This window comes from Camellia sinensis, chromosome 10 (assembly GCF_055761805.1).
Source record: "Camellia sinensis isolate YWXY chromosome 10, ASM5576180v1, whole genome shotgun sequence".
Taxonomy (NCBI): domain Eukaryota; kingdom Viridiplantae; phylum Streptophyta; class Magnoliopsida; order Ericales; family Theaceae; genus Camellia; species Camellia sinensis.
Window position 1 is genome coordinate 172,468,036 of NC_138970.1, and position 20,755 is coordinate 172,488,790.

Here is a 20,755-nt window from a genome sequence, read left to right on the forward strand (position 1 = left end):
GTAACCAACAGCGGCGGAGAAGACAAATAATCTTTGAGTTCGGCCAAAGCTCGATCACACTCGTCATCCCATGAGAACTTTGACTTCAAAGCTTGAAAGAAAGGGCGGCAGCGATCTGATGACCGGCTTATAAATCGATTAAGCGCGGCGGCCATCCCGGCCAGATGCTGCACGTCCTTAGCCGAGTTGGGTTGTTTCAATTCTTGCACGGCTCTGATCTGAGTAGGGTCTGCTTCGATGCCTCGGTTCGTGACTAAGAATCCCAAAAATTTCCCGGATCCCACGCCAAAGGCACACTTCGAGGCGTTCAAGCGCAGCTTGTGCTTCTTTAGAATGGCGAACATCTCGGCTAAGTCGGACAAATGGTTTGCCTCATGACGGCTCTTTACCACCATATCATCGATGTAAGCCTCCATCGTCCGACCGAGCAAAGGAGCAAACATTTTGGTCACCATCCTCTGAAAGGTTGCCCCGGCGTTTTTCAAACCAAAAGGCATAACTCGATAGCAAAAGAGTCCCCGTGGAGTCGTGAAGGAGGTGATCTCCTGGTCAGGCCCATGCATGGCAATCTGGTGATAGCCGCGGTACGCATCCAAGAAACTGAGCCGATTGTGTCCAGCCGTCAAATCCACTAGCTGGTCAATGCGCGGCAAAGGGAAGCTGTCTTTTGGACAAGCTCGGTTGACTGTCTTGTAGTCAACACAAACTCGCCACTTTCCATTCTTCTTAGGCACCACCACCGTGTTGGAAATCCACCGAGGGTAGTGCACTTCCTGTATTGCTCGTGCTTCAAGCAAGTTTTTTACCTCCTCTGCTACTACCTCGGCGTGATGCAGCGCCGACCTCCTTGTTCGCTGAATGACTGGCTTTGCGCCAGGAAAGACATTGAGGTGATGGCAGATAAAACTTGGGTCAAGGCCGGGCATGTCGTAGGGCGACCATGCAAAGACTTCGATATTTGCCATCAGAAACTCAATCATCTCGGTTCTCTCCATGGCCGAGAGACTTGAACCGAGCAAGAAGAATCTGTCCGGCTGCTCGGCATCAATCCGCACCTCAACCAATTCTTCAACAGCCTTGTCCTCGGCTTTGGTGCCAACATCATCCAGGACACTCTGGTCCTCCGGTCCCTCGATCATTTGAACGAATCCTTTGGCAGCCCGGCTCCCGTTGACCGCCACGAAGCATTGCTTGGACATGACCTGATCACCCCAAATCTCCTCGATTGCCCCCATAGCCGAGGGGAATCTCATCACCTGGTGGTAGGTCGATGCTACGGCTTGCATGGCGTGAAGCCATCCTCTTCCAAGGATAAGGTTGTACGTTGAAGGGACTTGTAGCACCCAAAACTCCACTTGCTTGACCACGGATCCCGCTTTGACCGGCAGGATAATCTTTCCCAATGGCCACTCCGGCTGCGAGTTAAATCCAACCAGTGGCGAAGTGGCCGGAGCCAAGTCAGTCTCGCGGAGTTTGAGCTGTTTGAACGCATCATAATACATGATCTCGACCGAGCTTCCCTGATCGATCAAGATCCGTCTAACATCAAATTCTTTGACGCGTAGTGTTACTACAAGAGCATCGTTGTGCGGCGTCTGGATACGCTCTAAATCTCTTGAGGTGAAACTTATCACGTCTTTCTCTTCTGTCTTCCCCCTCTTGATGGCAGGTTGCACTGACAACACTTCCCTCATATGCTCGGCCTTCTTGATCATGCCCCGGAGTTCGCAGACACGCTCCGGTTCCACGATGCCGTGGATGACATTAATAACTCCTTGAGGTGGTGCATCTCGGTCATCCTGTCCCCTGGGATCGACCGGAGCCTGATTCGGTTTTACTCCGCCATCAATGTAAAGGTCCAGATGCCCGGCCGCAACCAGTTCTTCCAAGTGTTGTCGCAGAGGCAAACAATCCTCAGTCCGGTGGCCCCTCTCCCGGTGAAACGTACAACGATACCGGGGATTGTAGCCCTTTTGTCCATCGCCCAACTTAGTAGGAAACCGGACATACTCCTCGTCTCGGATTTCGCTAAGTATGCGATAGATTGGAATCTTGAAGACCGTGGTTATTCCAGTCCTTGCCTTCATTCTTCTGTTTGCGTCCTCAACGTCATCTCGGGGGTAATCATCCCGGTCATTCCGACGTCCTCTACCCCGGTTTTTTCGATTTGAACCTCGGTCTGATTCCTCTGCTCGGTCATTTGAGCAGTTGGACTCTTGCCCAACTGCGTGCACCTTGCCTGCTGTCTTCTTGTCTGTTCCGACCGGAGTGGCCTTCACGGCGGAAGCCGACGCATCATCCTCTACTCGGATGTGCTCATTGATGCGCTGCATGAGCTGGCCCATGGAGGTCGGTTGGTGCATAGTAAGCGAGTCCCGCAGTCTATGTCCGACCGGGAGACCGCGCTTATATTGCGTGATAGCAAGGTTGACCGGGCAGTCTAAGATCTCGTTGAAGGTTTCCCAATACCTTGAATTGTACGCCTTCAGTGTGTCGCACGGTTCCATCTTGACACTTAGCAAGTGATCGACTTCCTTTGGTGTTTTTGTGTTGGTTTTGAAGCGCGTAACAAACGCCTCGGCCAACTGATGCCACCTTTGTATGCTCCCTTCCGGCAACCTCTCGAACCACTTTAAGCCCAGCTCGCCTAAACTTGACGGGAAGATTAGGCACATAAGTCCGTCATTGTGCCGATGTCCGGCCATAACCTGTCGGAAGTGGCTCACATGCATGTACGGATCGGTTTTCCCGTCGTAAAGTGTGAACTTAGGCTGATGGAAGCCTGCTGGAAGCGGCGTTGTTTCTATTTCCAGGGAGAAAGGAGTGGCATTCAACCTTGCCAAGTCTGTATCTTCGAATATCGGCATTGCCTGGCGGGGTGGAGGCATTCCGACCTCCTCGCTGGCATGAACCCCGTAGGAGAGCCGCTGGAAAGCTGGTATTCTCTGAGCTTCGCGCCGGCGAGCCCGCTCCCTTAATACTGCCCGTAAGTCCTCTGACTGAGCTGAATAAGAATACCTCGACGTCGTCGCCGGACGTGAGGGTTTGTAGGTGCTGTCTTGCGCGCTGGATTTTTCTGCACGCACGTCGGAATCACCAACCTGGTAACTTCTGGTGATAGATATGGACTGAGTATGTCGTTGACTCTGTCCGCCTGAACGGCGGGATGGGGTGCGCTCACTGTTGTCACCCACTCCAGCTACACCTTTCCCTTTGACATGCCGCTTAAGATCCTCCATCTCCGCCGCCATCTGCCTGATGACAGCGTCTTGGTCCCTTAACTTGCTTTCCAGTCGCCTGGCGTGTGAGTCTCTCCGCCGGTGACCGTCAGGACTCCGTGAATGCCCATGACTCCGTCCGCGCTTATCCCGCGCGTCTCCTGACTGTCCTCCAGTGGGCGTCCCCAAGTCAGCCATTGGATGGACGGCAGGTGGTCCCTCTCTCCTTCGGGTATACTCCGGGGTGGCTCCATCGATGGCGGACAACGGATACTCGTCGTTGTTCGCCATGGACGGCGATCAGATGAACCTGGAAGACAAGGTTTTGTCTGTCAAGCTTCCCACAGATGGCGCCAATTGTATGGGGAGCAAATATTCCGGCGTGCCCGTATTCCTTTCTTCCAAGTTCCGTCGATATCCGATTACCTGCGCACAAGTGTGGGTGAGCTACCCGGCGGTGTGTGGCCGGAAAAACCCTCCGACGATCAAGTTAGCACACACCTAAGAAGGAATAGAGAGAAGGGAGAGAGTGTTTGAGTGTAAGGATTTTCTTACAGAGTGTTCGTCTGTCGCGTATGGGGGGCGCAGACATGCTTATATGCCTTCTGAGCCCCATATCCACTCCCTGTCATCTCCTGACACGTGGCTCTGCTATCCCATCTGTCAGCATAAACCATGCCATTCATCACCTGCTCTCAACTGCCTGTCAGCATAGCTGGAGCTCGGCAGCCGAGCTGCCCTACCTCGGTCATACCATGCTTCATACCTTAAGCGCCTAACCGGATAACCGAATGAAGGACCGGGATAGGCGGCATCCCGGCAAAGCTTAGCCCGGGCTTCTCCTTTGGACGGCTTTCTCGCCGGTCAGTCAACTACCTCGGCTGACCGCGCCTTTCCGAGCGCCGGCCTCTCGGTCTGTCTGGTCTCGACAATCCTCGGACCGAGCATCCCGGTCTGACCGGTCACTTCCTGGCCGAGCAGCTTCTGCACGGTCCGGGGCAGCACACAGTCCAAACTCTGCCCGGCCCAAGTTCTGGTAGCCCATCTCCGGGTGAACAGTCGATCATCTCGGCCCAATGCTCTGCTGGGCCCCCAACCTGTTCGGTTTATACCTCGGCCCAACGCCGGAGCATAAATCACCCTCTCAAAAACAAATTGAAAATGAAAATTTCTCGCGTAGGGGCTATACATACAAGTTATACACATTTGACCGCACTCTCATTCGGCCTCACCTTCACTCTCACGAACCTGGTTCTCCACCGAACCTAGCCTCATTGGCGACCCACTCCCAACGGCGACTCACTCCTGACGGTAACCCACTCCTAAAACCCAAGGTGGATTGATTCTCTTTGCTTCGCAAAACAGAGCCCTTTCTTCTCCTCTACTTCACTGAACCCATCGCGATTGATTCTCTCTGCTTCGTAAAACAAAGCCCTCTCTTCTCCTCCACCTCACCGAACCCATCGCAACGACGACCCTCTCAATGGCCACCCACTGGAACGCACTGGAAACTTTGGTCATACCGGCTCATAAATTTGATTGTTTCTTCCATAAGGTTGCTGAAAATGTTACTGTCTATCTGTTGCTCAAATTGTTACTAAAACAGTTGATGTCCATCTGTTGCTGAAAAGTTGCTCAAACTGTTGCAGAAAAAGTTGTTCTTGTTTTTTTATGTTGTTGAAATTGTTGCTCAAACATTTGCTGTATCCAATTTTGTATTGATCTGGCACAAAAAAATTGTACTAGTTGAAGCTGAAAGTATAGAAGTTTATGAATTTTGTGTGACATGTATGAATTTTTTTTTTGGATTGAATTTGGTGTGAATAGAAACTTGAATATATTAATGTTGGAGGTTGAAATTTTTTGGATTGATTTTTTTTTGGATTGAATTTGGTGTGAATAGATTGAATTTGGTGTGAATAGATTGAATTTTGTGCTTTAGTCCTTCTCCAGCAACTTGTAAGTGTGATCGTATGGCTTCAATGTTCAAATGCGAGTAACATTGGTCCATAAAATGGAGTCTTCAGTGTGAAACACTAATATGCACCAAAGATTAATGTTGGAGGTTAACAAAATTTCATGCTCAAAGTTAATATTCTGGCTACCCAAGCAATTCAGTTAGAATGAACATTTTAGCATCCATTGAAGTAGTCTCAGAAGCAACATTCTTGCCAACATTTTAGCATACAAGTAGAGCTTCCCAGGAGCAACATTCTTGCCAACTGTTTCTTTTAACAGTTCCATTGCCTTACAATACCAACCCATTAGAAACCCTTTACCAACCCATTTCATACCCATTTCAAACAAAGCAATTCAAAACTATCCTTTACCAAGTTCTATAATCATATAATCATAAAATCATTCCATAACTACATTCATTTCTTTATCTAAAATCATCTACAATCCATCTAAAATCATAATGTTTTGCGAAGCAGAGAGAATCAATCGCGATGCGTCGCTGTCGTTAGGAGTGGGTCGCCGGTGAGGCTGGCTAGGTTCGGTGGAGAACCAGGTTTGTGAGAGTGAGGGTGAGGATGAGTAAGAGTGAGGTCAAATGTGTATAACCTGTATGTATAGCCTCTGCGTGGGAAATTTTCATTTTCAATTTGTTTTGATTTTTTTTTTTTTTGGGTAGATCTAGACCGCCAGATCTGTTTGGGTGCATCTGGACCATCCCAAGTAGGAAGGCAAGGAGAGGCTATAAGGAGAGGATTTGAACTCCTTTATGAGATGCAAGTATATTTGCTCTCATCTCTTTCATTTTATTTTTTTCTCTTTACCAATCTTTTGTTGGGTATACCTCCTTATTGGAGTGTGGGACCCAATTAGTTTATTAAAAGAGTTTTTAATTTGGTTTGGTTTAGGTATAATATATTTTTATATATTATATCTAATTTTGTGGAGATCCAATTCAGTTTGGAAACAACTAAGGTTTTGATAAAAAACCCTAGATTCACAATACATATTTTTGGTATTGTTTTTCTCAAGAAAAAAAGAGGTGAGCGACAACAACACAAAGTTTTTCGGGAACAGTGCCTTGGTGCGTTTCAATTGGTATAGATTGTTGCTCTGAATTTGACTTGGTCAATTCAAGAATTGGTGCCTTGATTTGTTACTTTGCTTTGAAGCGGTTTGGTTCAATTTTCGATTTTGATTTGGTTCGTTATTTTGAATTTTCTACAACTTTAGTTTGAAGATTTTTGTTCATCTATTTGGTGAGGTCTTTCCTCTTGTTTATTTGTGATTATTTGGAATTCACCTGAGAGTAGTTTGTGAGACCATTCGTGTCTCGTTTGTAATCGTTTAGAAACTCTTTGGTTGATAGTGGAATCGAATTTCGATCCTGTGGACGTACCTTACATTGAGGGAACTACATAAAAATTTTTGTGCTGTTTTTGATTTAATTTTTCCGCATTAGTTTTTATTCCCATTGATTGATTTACTTGTGGGAATCATCGATTTTCCCTAACAATCGGATACATTGATCATTGCTTCGCCGTTGCTACAAGATCCATGTCGTCCGATGCTACAAGATTGCTTCATTGTTTTCATAATTTTTGTTTTGTTTTGTTTTGTTTTTATTTTATATTTTTTTTTCCTGATATTTCCTCTCACCCTTTCCTTCTCTCTTCAGATCTCTCCCTTAGCTTCCCTCACCTCTTAAATCTCCTAACCTCCCATACCCTTCTTAGATCTCCTTTTTGGGAGGGATTTGGAAATGGAAAGGAAAAAAGTGTGTGAAACTAAGTGAAGTATATGTATATTTTATTTATATTTCACTTACCTTTTTTTCTTTCCTTTTCTAAACCCATTTTCAAATCTCTTAACCAAACAAATCATCAACCCTCAGTTTCTCTTGCTCTGTCTCATGTTTGTGTGTTTTTTGTATGCACACTGACCAATTCTAACTGTGAAAACCGTGGCCTGATACTTTGTGGTTTCAAATAGTACTTAGCCGAAAATGGATGCCATTTTTCTCCACCCAAAGAGGTTGGTTCAGTTGTCGGATTGACAACAAACTCAAACCAACTTGACCCGTGAACAACCTACATAATAAAAGAACAGTGATGAATCAAATTATTTGGGTTAAGCTGGTATCCATCTTGTTAAAAATTGGTTTAAAACTAACTTTATTATATAAATAAATTAAATTTAAATACATTTAAAACTTGTTAAGTTATGACATTAAAACTAAAATATTTAGCTAAATATTTTATGTACATTACAAAAAAATGAAACTCGTTTATAATCAATTCAAAAGATATTTAAATTAAGCTTTAAGATATTCTGAAAGAAAAATGATTCGTTTGTTGAATTTGAGTTTGTCCAAATTATCTGAATTTGTATGTGCCTTGTAGATTGCCCAAACGATTGTTCGGACGACCACCCTAATGATCAGTGCAATCTTTGTTAATCATAATTGTCATCTTTATCAATTGCGATTGTCGCCCTAACTGTCGGATGACCGATAGAACGATCGGTATGTACAAATTTAAATGATTTGAATAAGTTAAAATTCGATAGGAATAACATTGCTGATTTTGAAATTCTTTTAACTGTACAAGTTAAGATTCAACAATTAATACTCCAGTTTTATTCGCTACAACAAAAATAAATAAATAAGTAAATAATTTTCTTTGCCGCCGTGCTAGTCTACCATTGGGTTTTGGCGAATTTTTTTGATGCGGTTGGCGTGGTTGACCCGATGAAGGGTCTTTTTGATGTCACCAAACGAAACCGAAAGTAAAAACATCTAGAAACAAATTGGTCCATTAATTGAGTTAAAAAAAAAATTGGTCTATAAATCTAGAAAAAATAATTTAAAATAAATGATAAAAAATAGTTTTAGTTATAAAAATATTTGTTATTTTTTATTTTAGTTTTTTTAATTTTGATTTTTAAAATTGTCAATTTAAGTCAATTTGATCTTAGATCTAGTGTTTGTTTATATTAATAACAAAAATATGGATAAAAAATAGTTTTAAAGTATGTAGTTCTTGTTATTTTAGTTTATCAAGTTTTGAATTTTGTTATTTTGGTCATCAAAGTTGTCAATTTGATCCTAGCTTAAATTGACAATTTTGAGGATCAAAATAACAAAATTTAAAACTTCTTAGACTAAAATGATAAGAAACACAAACTATAGAGACCAAAACAATCTTTTACTCAAAGATAAACGTTATATAGGTAAATAGACGTTAGATATAGGATTAAGTTGTCGTTTGACAATAAGCATTTTTAGTTGACTTTTTAACTTTTTGACTATTTTACTTGGAAAGTTTGGGTTGACTTTTTTGGCTTTTTCGACTTTTGTGAGAGAAAAAGTGAAACGATTATGATTTGAATATGACATTTTATCTTGTTAGCTTTTTAGTTTGTTTTGTCATTTTGTGACTAATTTAGCCCAAAAGTCCATTGCCATACGACTAAAACTTTAAGAACTAAAATGATAAAATTGAAATTTAAGGTGCCGTTTGGTAACACTTACGTTTTCAGTTTTCTGTTTATATTTACAAAAATTTTAAAAACTCAAATAAAAACTTGTTTGGTAAAAATTTTGATTTATAAATCAGTGGTCTCAGTTTATAAATTTGGCCAAAAAATGAAACCAGAAAAAATGTGTTTCCGTTTTGAGTTTTGAGTTTTTTTTTTTTTTTTTACCACCCAACACTAGCCACTACCCGCCACCATTTTCCACCACCGTCTTCCGCCACCACCACCCACCACCCACCACCTACCCCTCGCCACCACCTGCCACCACCACTTATCACCTACCTGCCACCACCACTCGCCACCACCACCCACCCCTCGCCACCACCACCACCACCACCACCACCACCATCCGCCACCCACCTGCCATCCACTGGCCACCACCCACCACCCACCTGCCATCTACTCGTTACCACCAACCACCCGCCACTACCATCCACCGCCTGCCACCACCACCCGCCACCTACACCATTCACCACTCACCTGCCACCACCATCCACTACCTGTCACCACCAGCCACCAGCCACCCACCCGTCGCCGCCACCCACCTGCCACCCACCACCACCACCACCACCCACTCGCTACCACTTACCACCCGTCACCGTCACCCACCCACCCACCACCACCACCACCACCACTACCCGCCACCACCCACCACCACCCGCTATTCGCCACCCACCTGCCACCACCACCACCACCATCCACTCGCTACCACTAACCACCCACCACCATCACCCACCATCACCACCCACTTCCCACTCGCCGCCACCCACTATCACCGGCCATCTACTCCCCACCTGCCTCCACCACCCACTGCCCGCCACCACCACTACCACTATCCACTCGCTACCATCCACCACCCACCACCGTTACCCACCCACCCACCACCACCACCACCACCACCCGTCACCCACCCGCCACCCACCACCTACCACCCACCACCACCACCACTACCTACCAACCCACCACCACAACCACTCGCCACCTATCCGCCGCCACCTACTCGCTACCACCTACCACCCGCCACTGTTACCTACAAACCCACCACCACCACCCGCCACTTATCTGCCACCACCCACCACCACTCGCCACTAACACCACCACCCACTCCCTATCACTAACCACCCGCCACCGTCACCCACCCACCTACCATCACCATCCACTACCCACTCGCCACCACCCACCACCATCACCCACCACCCACCTGCCACCACCACCACCACCACCCACTACCCGCCACCACCACCCACTCACCCACCACCACCCGCCATCCGCCATCCGCCACCCACCTACCACCATCACCCACCACCCGCCACCATCACCAGCGCCACCCACTCGCTACCACCCACCACCCATCCGCCACCGTCACCTACCCACCCACCACCACCACCAGCTACCCACCACCCACCGTCACCACTTTCCACTACCGTCTTCCACCGCCACTTGCCACCATTTTCCATTTCTCACATTTTTTTTTAATTTTAAAACTTTTTTAAACATTTTGTCCATTACCAAACGCGTTTGTAGTTTATGTTTTTCTAAAAATAAACAAAAAATAAACAAAAATCAGTTTATAAAATTTTTGTAAATATAAACTGAAAACGTAAACGTTACCAAACACACCCTAAGAGACTAAAATGACAAAGTTATCGTTCGATAATAGGCTTTTTAAGTTGGCTTTCTGACTTTTTAGCTATTTTAGCTTGGGACTAAAAAGTTCGTTTGTGTTCATTTTTTTGACTTTCGTGAGAGAAAAAATGAAATGAATATGATTTGGATGTGACATTTTATTTTATTGACTTTTTAACCTATTTTATTTTTTAGTGGCTAGTCTCAACTTTTTTGTCAAACAAAGCTAAAAAATTTATACTTTAAGAACTAAAATTGTCTTTTATTCTTATATATATATATATATATATATATTAAGGTTAAGATTTATTCATACTACGGGTTCACAGTAACTTATTTAAATCTAGGGTGAATTATACTAATAGTCCCTATAGTTTGAGACTCGTGTCACTTTGATCCCTAACTTTTTAATTGTGACACATTTGACCTTGAATTTTGAATTTTGTTCCAAATAACGACAACTGAATGTATCATTGCTCAATTTTAAGGGCAAAGTCGTCAATTTGATAATATATAAACTAATTTGACAAAAATAAATGTCGAAAACATATTTTTGAATTTTTAAAAATAATTTCTACCCACCAAAGATAAAATTATATAAAATTGATAAATCTTTTAGATATTTATTTATTTATTTATTACCAAATTAATTTGTATTATGTGTTTGGATAATGATCATGTAATAGGTGGTTGTTAGGCTTTTAATGTGCAATTGATATATTTAATATATAAAATATTTTTGGTTTTGGATTTTTGATTTAATAGATTGATTTAATAATGATTTCAAAGTTATCGTTATATTTGACTTTTGAAAAAATAGAAACTAATTTAATAAAAATAAAAATAACTATCCATTACATGATCATCATCCAAACACATAATAAAAATTATTTTGGTAAAATGAATAAATAAATGTTTAAAAAATTTATCTCTTTTACATAATTTTATTTTTAGTGGGTAGAAATAAAATTTAAAAATATTTTATTGACATTTATTTTTGTCAAATTAGTTTATATTTTATCAAATTGACGACTTTGCCCTTAAAATTGAGCAATGATATCTTCAATTGTCCTTATTTTGAATAAGATTCAAAATTCAGGGTCAAGTGTGTCACAATTGAAAAGTCAGGAACCAAAGTAACACAAGACCCAAACTATAGGGATCGTTAGTGTAATTCGCTCTTAAATATATACCATGGATTTGATATTCTAGGCAGTTTCTGATTTTGTTTTCAATTAACAACAGACTTTCTCATCTAAATTACATAACTATTACATAAATATATATTTATTATTGACAATCTGATATCACCAATTAACAATATAATTGTAAGAAATAGATTGGAAAAGGGTATGGCTTCTGTCCTGGACCGTGCTGTTGGGCTCATGAGAGCCCACTACGGGTCCCGTTTTGATAATCTGAATCGTTCAATGTGTAGAAATCGTCGATTACTATCTAGCTGTAAAAAATCACATTGATCGCATATCGATAGCTATGTGATCAAACTAGTTTTTTGTCAACCATTAATTTGTTCACCGTCCAAATTTTTTAATACAAAACTGATTTGATCATATAACTATCGATATTCGATCAACATGATTTTTTATAGGCCTATAGTACTCGACGAGTTCTACACATTGAACGGTTCAGATTATCAAAACGGGACCCGTGGTGGGCCCCCACGGGCCCAACAACACAGTCCAGTCTGATCCCGGACTGGACAAAAGCCATACCCATTGGAAAAATGGTTTGGAAAAAAAATCAGGATCGTATTTGCTAGAATTTCAGAATTATGATTTGAGAATAGAGTTGTATTTTGAGTTTGTGAGTTTGGAATTATGATTTGAATATGAAAAATTTGTTTGATTATGAGTTTTGAAAAGAGTTTGAAATTTTTGACGTGACATATGATATTTGATTTAAAAACTTATAACTAATGGATCAGGATCCTTGGCCGCCATTTCCTGCGGCCTTCCCTACCTCCCTCGCCAAAACGACATCGTTTTGATTAGTTGTTGTTGTAGTTGCTCTTTTTTTTTTTTCTCTCTCTTTCTCTCTCATTCCCCCAAAATTTGAGTTTCTCGCTTCTTTGACTTTCATCTTCCTCTATCAGCAGCTCATATGTTCTGTTTAACCTTAACAAGTAGACATAGACGAGAGAGAGAAAGAGACGGTAGACGAGGAGAAAGAGAGAGAGACATAGAGAAACGAATTGAGAGAGATGGTGGAGGAGCGTGACGGCGACGGCGAAGGACGAATGATGGCAGAGGGAGGAAACAACGATGGCAATGACGATGACGATGGCGGAGGGACGCGACGTGACAACGAAGGGACGCGATGCGATGGCAAAGCGGGATTACGGCCATGACGATGTCCATTTCATCATTTTAGATTTTTCTTGCTGATATATACATATATACGTATATAACCAGGTATGTCTGTGTTGTCTGAAATTTTGGAAGCTATGTGTGCATTTCTGTGTTCTTTGTGATCTGCATTCATGATTCATGAGTGGGTACTGCTTGATTTTAGTCAAAACTACATATCTGGATAGTGGGTTTTCCATTTCTAAATCAAAATTGTTATTCTTTATTATCCATTTTTTTGTGGGTTGAGTGTTAATTCTGGAAATCAATGTGTGCCATGCTAACCTCTTTTGGGGTTTTGCTTTTGTTACTTTTTTTGGTTGTTGTTCCCTTCTTTCTCTTGTGATTTTTGGGTTTGGGTTTGTGTTTGTGTTAGTGGAGAGTGTGTTTAAATGATGATTTTAATTTTTTTAATTTCTTATTTTTAGCTCTTTTGAAAGAATGTTAATTGCTCTCTTATCAGCTTATTTCTTATATTTCTTTTTATATCTTTGGAAACTTTGGTGATTGATGGGAATTAGCTTAATTTGTGATGATCATTGCTCTAAATTTCCTTTTGTTGGCTGAGAAGGCTTGTTTTAATATCAACAATGCTACAAACACAGAAACCAAACACTACTAGGACAGAAAGCACATGAATGGATAAAATTTTACAAATTTATTTGTAGGCCCACTTCTCAAAAATCCTATCCATCACTTTGTTTTTGTGTCTTTGATTTTTTTGGTTTCAATATATACATCTCTCTTGAAGCAGCCAAAGCTTTTCATTTTACTGTATGATAAGCTCTCATTTTAATGTCTTCGGATCACATAGAAACACATACGCACACAACTTGTATTGCTGAGTTTGATCATTAGTATGTTTAGTAGTCTGCTTTGAAAAATAATGAGTTGCAAAGTGTGTAGCCTTTTTTTTTTGTTTGCTTGGCAGTTGGGATATTGTTGTCCTATTTCCTAAAGAAAAAATTTATATCCCAAGCCTACTTACTTTGATTACATTATTCAATTGGTGTTTATGTTATTTTTATTTTCTTTATTATTTGTATAGTACTAAATTGTAGGTAATGGAAGAAAATAATGTTGTTGATGAGTTGGCTAGTTGTGGTTGGAAGCTGAAATTAGGCATGTCATTTGACTCTGAACAAGCTGCGTATGACTTTTACAATAACTATGGCGTATTAGGAAGGCGTATGCACATAAGAACAAACAAATTAAGGAAATAACTTCACAGACTTTTGTATGTTACAAAGAGGGAACTCGAGGTATTGACAAACGAGATCCACTAGGAAAATTTCTGAGACAAGAGGTGAGATGTGGTTGTGGTGCCTGATTAAGTATCAAGTTAGAGATTTAGAAAAATATGTTGCAATTGATTTTGGTGAACATCATAATCATGACCTTGTGCCTCAAGAGTGTATTCATATTTTGCCATCCCAAACAAAAATATCTACCACCTAAGCAATTGAAGTAGAATTGACTTCAGAATCTGGAATTTCTCTTAGGTCTGCTTATGAGCTATTTCGTAGGAAATCTGGTGGAAGAGCATCACTTGGCTTCACCAAATTAGACCAAAAAAATTAATTGAGATTGAAGAGACAAAAAGATTTGGAATATGGAGAAGCGGGTAGTGTGTTGTAGTACTTTCGTAAGAAAACTGTGGAAAATCTATCATTTTATTATGCAGTCCAATTAGATTGTGAAGAGCAGGTAAGTAATATATTTTGGACCGATGCTCAAATGATAATGGACTATGCTCAATTTGGTGATGTAGTGACCATTGACACTACTTACAAATTAAATAACGAGCATAGACCATTTGGAACCTTTGTTGGATTTAATCATCATAGAGAAATAGTTATATTCGGTACAGCGTTGATGTATGATGAGACTACCGAATCATTCATATGGTTGTTTCAGATTTTTTTAGAGGCAATGTCAAACAAAACTCCAAAAACTATTTTCACAGATTAAGATACTGCGATGGCTAAGGCCATTCCAATTGTCATGCCTATACAAACCACCGACTTTGCACATGGCATTTGATGCAAAATGCTGTGAAGTATGTAAGTTCTCTTTTTGGAAATGTAGGGGTGAAGGGTGTGTTTTCAAAATTTATGCATGAAATTGATGATGAAGAAGAATTTAGAATACAATGGGACCAAATGCTTGATAGATATGATGCACGCAACAATCATTGGTTGGAGCAAACTTTTGGTGTGAAGGAGAAATGGGGATGGCCATATATTATGAATTCTTGGGCAGCTGGAATGAGTACTACTTAACTAAGTGAATCAATCAATGCATTTTTGAAGGATTATCTCAATTGTGATCATAACTTGATGGAATTTTCCATGTATTTAGAGAGGGTGCTCTATGACAAGAGGTATAAAGAATTGGAAGCCGAGTATAATTTGTTCCAAAAATTGCCAAGGGTTTCCATTCCAACTTTGATGTTAAAGCAAATGGCAAATATTTACACCAAAACAATTTTTGAGGAATTCCAAAATGAGTACGTGCAGTCCATTGAAGCGTCCATTATAGGCACTATTAATGATGGTGAAAGTACCATATTCACATTTCGAAAGGTGGTAGATGGAAAAAATGATAAGAATGTGACAATGGATAGAGATGGTTCTCTGAGTTGTAGTTGTAAGAAGTTTGAAGTGAAGAACATAGTGTGTCAACATTGTCTGAAGGTGCTTAGAGATATATTCAATGCAACGGACCTTCCTGTACAATACATACTGAAATGATGGACTAAAAAAGCAAGGACTGAAAGTGTGAAAGATAGCCGTGGGTATGACGTCAAGGCTGATGTGAAGCTACATCAAAGCGACCGATATAGGTCATTGATGAATATGTTTAGAGCAATAGCAAGTAGAGCCGCTGAAAGTGAAGAAACTTATCATTTGTCACTTGCAAAAGGTGAAGAATTCAGTGTAATGGTTGAAGACAAATTAAGCGTACACACTTGTGGTCAAGTGGAGACCACTGAATTGAGAAATTCCTCAACTAACACATGCCCATAGAGTGATGAAGTAGATTGTCTAATCCAAGCTAAGAGACTGAAGAAAAGACAAGTAACTAGTAAGGGAAGAAAGAGGATCAAGGATGGGATGAAAAAATCTATTGCAAAGAAGAAAATGATGCAATCTAAGCAGGTAATTACACGAAAATTTTGCATATGATTAAATGATATTTTGCTATGTGTGATTGTTATGTGTTATGTGATATGTGTTATCAATTTTGTGTTATGTGTGTTGGAAAAATAATGAATTAAATAAATTGGTCGTTTGCAGGGTGATGCTTTTTGTACTCCTGAAGGTCAATCTGAGCCTCCTGTCGCCATGGGTAATAATTCTAGTTACGTAATATTTACTAATGTGTGTAACCTTGTATTAATCTTGTTGGATTGGTTATTCTTGCAATTAGTAATGTGATATTTATTATTTTGAGTCTTTTGTGATGCATGTAGAGTGGTTCTTTTACTGTTTCCCAATGTTAATCTCAACCTTCTTCCGCCATGGTGTAGACACCCCATTTTTGACCGTCCTCAAGACTTGGACGTCACCGTTTGAACACTCGGTGATTATCCATGTTTGTGTTCGTTTGGAGTTCCCGGAGGCCTCGGCTCGCGTGCCTTGCCTCAGGATCTCCGAACTCGACCGTTTAGTGTCTGGTTTTGCACCGAACACTTGCATCTTGCCTTTGAGAGGCAGGGTAGGGGTTGTTGACCATCCCCACCCACCACCGGCAGTGGCTAGAGGCCACCGGCTGGTGTTTGCTACCACCGGCAATTTTTATTGCCGGCCGGCACCTTTTGTGCCGGTCGGCACTCTTTTTGGCCAAGATGGCATTTTTGGCCTGCCGATTGCTGTTCATCTGCTTTTGTAGATATTTTTAGACAGCTGTCTTACTTTTGCATCCCTCCATACACGTGTATGGAGGGATCTCCCTCTTGTAAAGCTTGTCTTGTAAGCTTTACAAGACATATAGAGAGAGGCACTCTCTTGTAAGAAAAAAGAGAGGACTTAGGTTAGAGAGAGAGATATTTTGAGAGCAAAAAACAGCCATTGTTGAGCTCTTGCTCTAGGGTTTGAGTTAGAAACATTTTCTATCTCTCTTTCCCTCTCATTTGTGCACTAGGTGTTTTGTGTCTTACTATTGCACACAAACACCTAGTGTTTCACCTTCCTTTGGCTCTTGAGGTTCTAAAGGACTGGTTTTGAAGTTTTGGTGTAGGATCCAAGCTAAAGGACGCCATTGGAGCACCATTTGTGAAGAAGTCTACAAGGGTGAGAATCTAGTCTCATTTTTCCCCATTTTTGCATTGATTTTCTACTTGTCTTAGAGCTGTTTTTGTGCTTATTGTATAACATAAAAAAGTTCTAGTTTTTAGGCCCTCTTTATTGTTTATTAAGAGTGTTTTGTTGTTTCAGGGTAGTTGACCACCCTTAGGCCTTGAAAGGCCTCATTTTGAGCCATTTTGTGTTAGCTCCGGGATTTTGGTGTTGAGGTCTCTTCACCACTGAAATCTTGAGGGATTTCAGTGGTGAAGATGATGCTTTGAAGTCCCAAGAAGGAGGGGGCCACCCCCTCTCCTTGTTGTCCTTGAAAAGGGCATATTTTGGCCTCTTGAGAGAGCATATGCTTGAGTGTGTGTTGAGCATGTTTAGGATGCTTTTCATGCTTATATATCCATAATATAACATGATTTTAAGTTGGTTTTGGAACTCCATGCATGCTTAGCATAGTTGCCTTGTAATGCCTTATTTATGCCTTAACATGTTTTAGGTTGTTAGCCTTTGTTGGAGCATGTTTTAGGCTTGCATTTGTGAAGATTTTGTGCCTATTTTGACATGTTTTAGATCTGTCCCTAAGTGTTTGGGTTGATTTTGGCATGCTTGATATAGCTCCTTTGTATTTGGGCTTGTTAGCCTTGAGTATGTGCATGTGTAGCATGACATCTTTGCATCGAACTGGTGATTTGGGGTCCCCCCACATGTTATTTCAGTCCCATTTCCATGCTTGTTTGATTGCCTTACATGCCTCTTTAATGCTTTGGAAGCTTGTGTAGCAATGCTCCATGTTTTGGTGTCTGTGTATGCCTTTGTATTTGAGTCACTTAGATGCCATCTAAGGAGTCCTTTGGCCTTGTTTTGACATGCTAAAAATCTGTTTTAGTAGTTTTATGCATGCCATGTTTGTTGTGATAAACATGCTTCAAAGCTTCATGACTTGCTTCAAGTACTTGGACCACGCTTGCATGCACTTGCTTGTCTTGTTTAATATGATTTGGCATCATTTTATAACATGATTTTAGAGCTCATGTTGCATGCTAATTGTTCATGATTGCCCCTTTCAAGTGTGCTTGAGGGTTGTTTAATTTGTGCCTAAGTGTAGGCCTTCCATCATGTGTATGTGCGCATGTGTTTTGGCGTCTTGTTTTGGTCATTATGGCCACTGTTTTAGGCTTTATTAGAGCTGCCTAATTCATGTATAAGACCACCTTAGCATTAGTTTGCATTGCCATATGTATGCTTGCATGCTTGCATAAGTGCCTTGCCATGTCATGTTGCATTCCTAGCTTGTATGCCTAGGTTGCATTGCATCTTGCATGCATGCCTTGTTCCTTGAATTGGTGATAGGAATAGGGCCTTGTTTGTTTGATTGGTTTGCATTGCATTTGAAACCAAAGTTGCATACTTGGTTCTTTGGGCCATCATGCATGGGAATGCGTGATTGGTGGTCCGAGAATCGAGGCACATGCCCCTTTGAGTCATTACAATGATAAGGGACATGGTTGGTGCATACATGCCTTGAATTGTGCTGCCATGCTTTGCCTTGCCCTCTGTTGCTGTGAGTTGCAGGTTCTGCAGACTTTCTTTGCCGACCGGCAGTGTAAGATGCCGGCCGGCAATATTTTCTCTGCCGACGGCTTCATTTTGTGCCGATGGCTACACACCAGTGCCGGTGGTGATTCCACTCAGCCGGTGGTGCTCCCCAGTGTCCAGGGATGCAACCCTGAGGTTTTGACAGCCTCCAGAGGAGTGAAGGAAGGAAAACAAAGGCAGCCTATGCATGGCGGCGCGTTTCCCGAGGCAATTTTCCTGTTTTAATTAATTTATTTAATTCGTTAATTAAATTAATTAATTTGTAATATTTAATTAGTCTGTGTAGTTAATTAATTTGTAATATTTATTTGGTCCCTCCGAGCGAGGGCAAATCTGTAATAAGTGTGCGTGGGTGGTGTGTATGTCTTCCAACCTCGCTTCTTTCTTCCCTTTTATTTACCTGCTTACGATGGTAGATTAGGGCACGTTTAAATAAGCATACCTTATGCTATGCATGTGTGCATCCGTGCATTTGTATTGCATGCATTAGGCTCGGTACATCATGCTAACTGCATTTGTACTTCAAATTCTAAACTGAATATGTGATAGTTGCGCATTCTCACATGCCATGTTTAGGATAGCCGAGTCTGTTCTAGATTGCATTTTTGCATGCGATGCATTAGGCACTTAACATGGACTTGGATCATGCATGTTTGCTAACAAGTTCTTTGTTTTGGCAAGGAGTACTATGTGAGTATTTTCCAGTTTTAGCATATCGCATGCGTGTGAATGCTACCATAACAGTATGCCTGCCATGCGGCTAAGTGCTTATGTGTTAAACTGCTTTGAATGCCTGTGGGTGGAGGTTGGATTGTTTGAGTTGGAAAAACTCATTGAAATCCGTGTTTTAGCCTACTTACGAGTAGCAAATTTCAAAGCATTTTCAAAACAAACGGATATGCAATGTTTCTTTCCAAATTAGGCAATCTAGTCTATACTTGTTTGCTGTGCGCATAACATAGTAATTCTAGGCTAACAATTGGTTTAAGAACACATAAACGTTTTCAAAACAGAATATCACGGTTAGTAGAGGTCGGTCTTCGGACCGGGCGAAAGGGGGTGCTCATAGCTGACCTTCCCCGATCGTACCCAAGCTCCCGAGCCGAGACAACTCCGGTGATGACGGACATGTGGCCTTCGACACCGAGTCGGGGTTTCCTAAATTCTCCCATTTTAAAATATTTAGGTGGCGACTCTGTATCTGGCAAAGCAGTCCATGTTTGGCACTACTTTTTCAAAAATCTGTTTCTCAAAACGATTTGCCAGATTTGGACTCTTTGGTTCAGATTAAGAACCGTGACACAAATCGAGTCCGAACTGTAGCATTGAGGCCCACGCGGGCGCGTCTACACATGGGTAATCATTCAATACGGGTAATATTTAATATTATATACAACCATTGACATGCATAGGCCTTAGGGAAATTGAACCTCATACGGAACCATTGTTTTACGTTATTAACTAAGATTCCCACATATCTTCAATTGGTTCTTCTTGCAATCTAGTCATGTGAATTTTATTTTTTTGGTGTATTGGTTGTATAGGGTGTTGCTGTTTATACTCCCCAAGGTCAATCTTGACCTCCTTTCGCCATGGGTAGTAATTATGTTGAGGTAATATTTCATATTGTGTGTTTTTTTAAATGAAAATGTATTATTCATTTTTTTTTCTTTATTTCATATATTATTTTCTTTATGTTGGTTTACTTTAAGGTCATGGTCATGGTGTCTATATTTCTCAATCTCGACCTGAATCCCAATCTCAACCTCCCTTTGCCATGGGTCATACAAGTGTTCATCATGTCATGTATCCTACATATGATGTGAGTTATAATTGCTTACATACTTTACATTGAAATGGTAGTATACATTGTATAAATATTTTAATAAATGTAGCACTATTGCAGGGAAATAACACGTCTCAGTCAATGCCTTTAGTCTATCCCACTCAGACATCGTTTCAGGAGTTGTTTCGAGGTACTAGTGTTCAACACTTTGTAGTCCAACTGTCGTAAGTCTCACATAGTCCTGCTGACAGTTATGTGGATGGACATCCCTGAAAGGCTTACACTGAACGATGATGTTATTATATTTTTGGATTTGGGTGTATTTTTTTATGTTGTTCGGATTTGGGTATTTTTTATGGACATTTTTTTTAT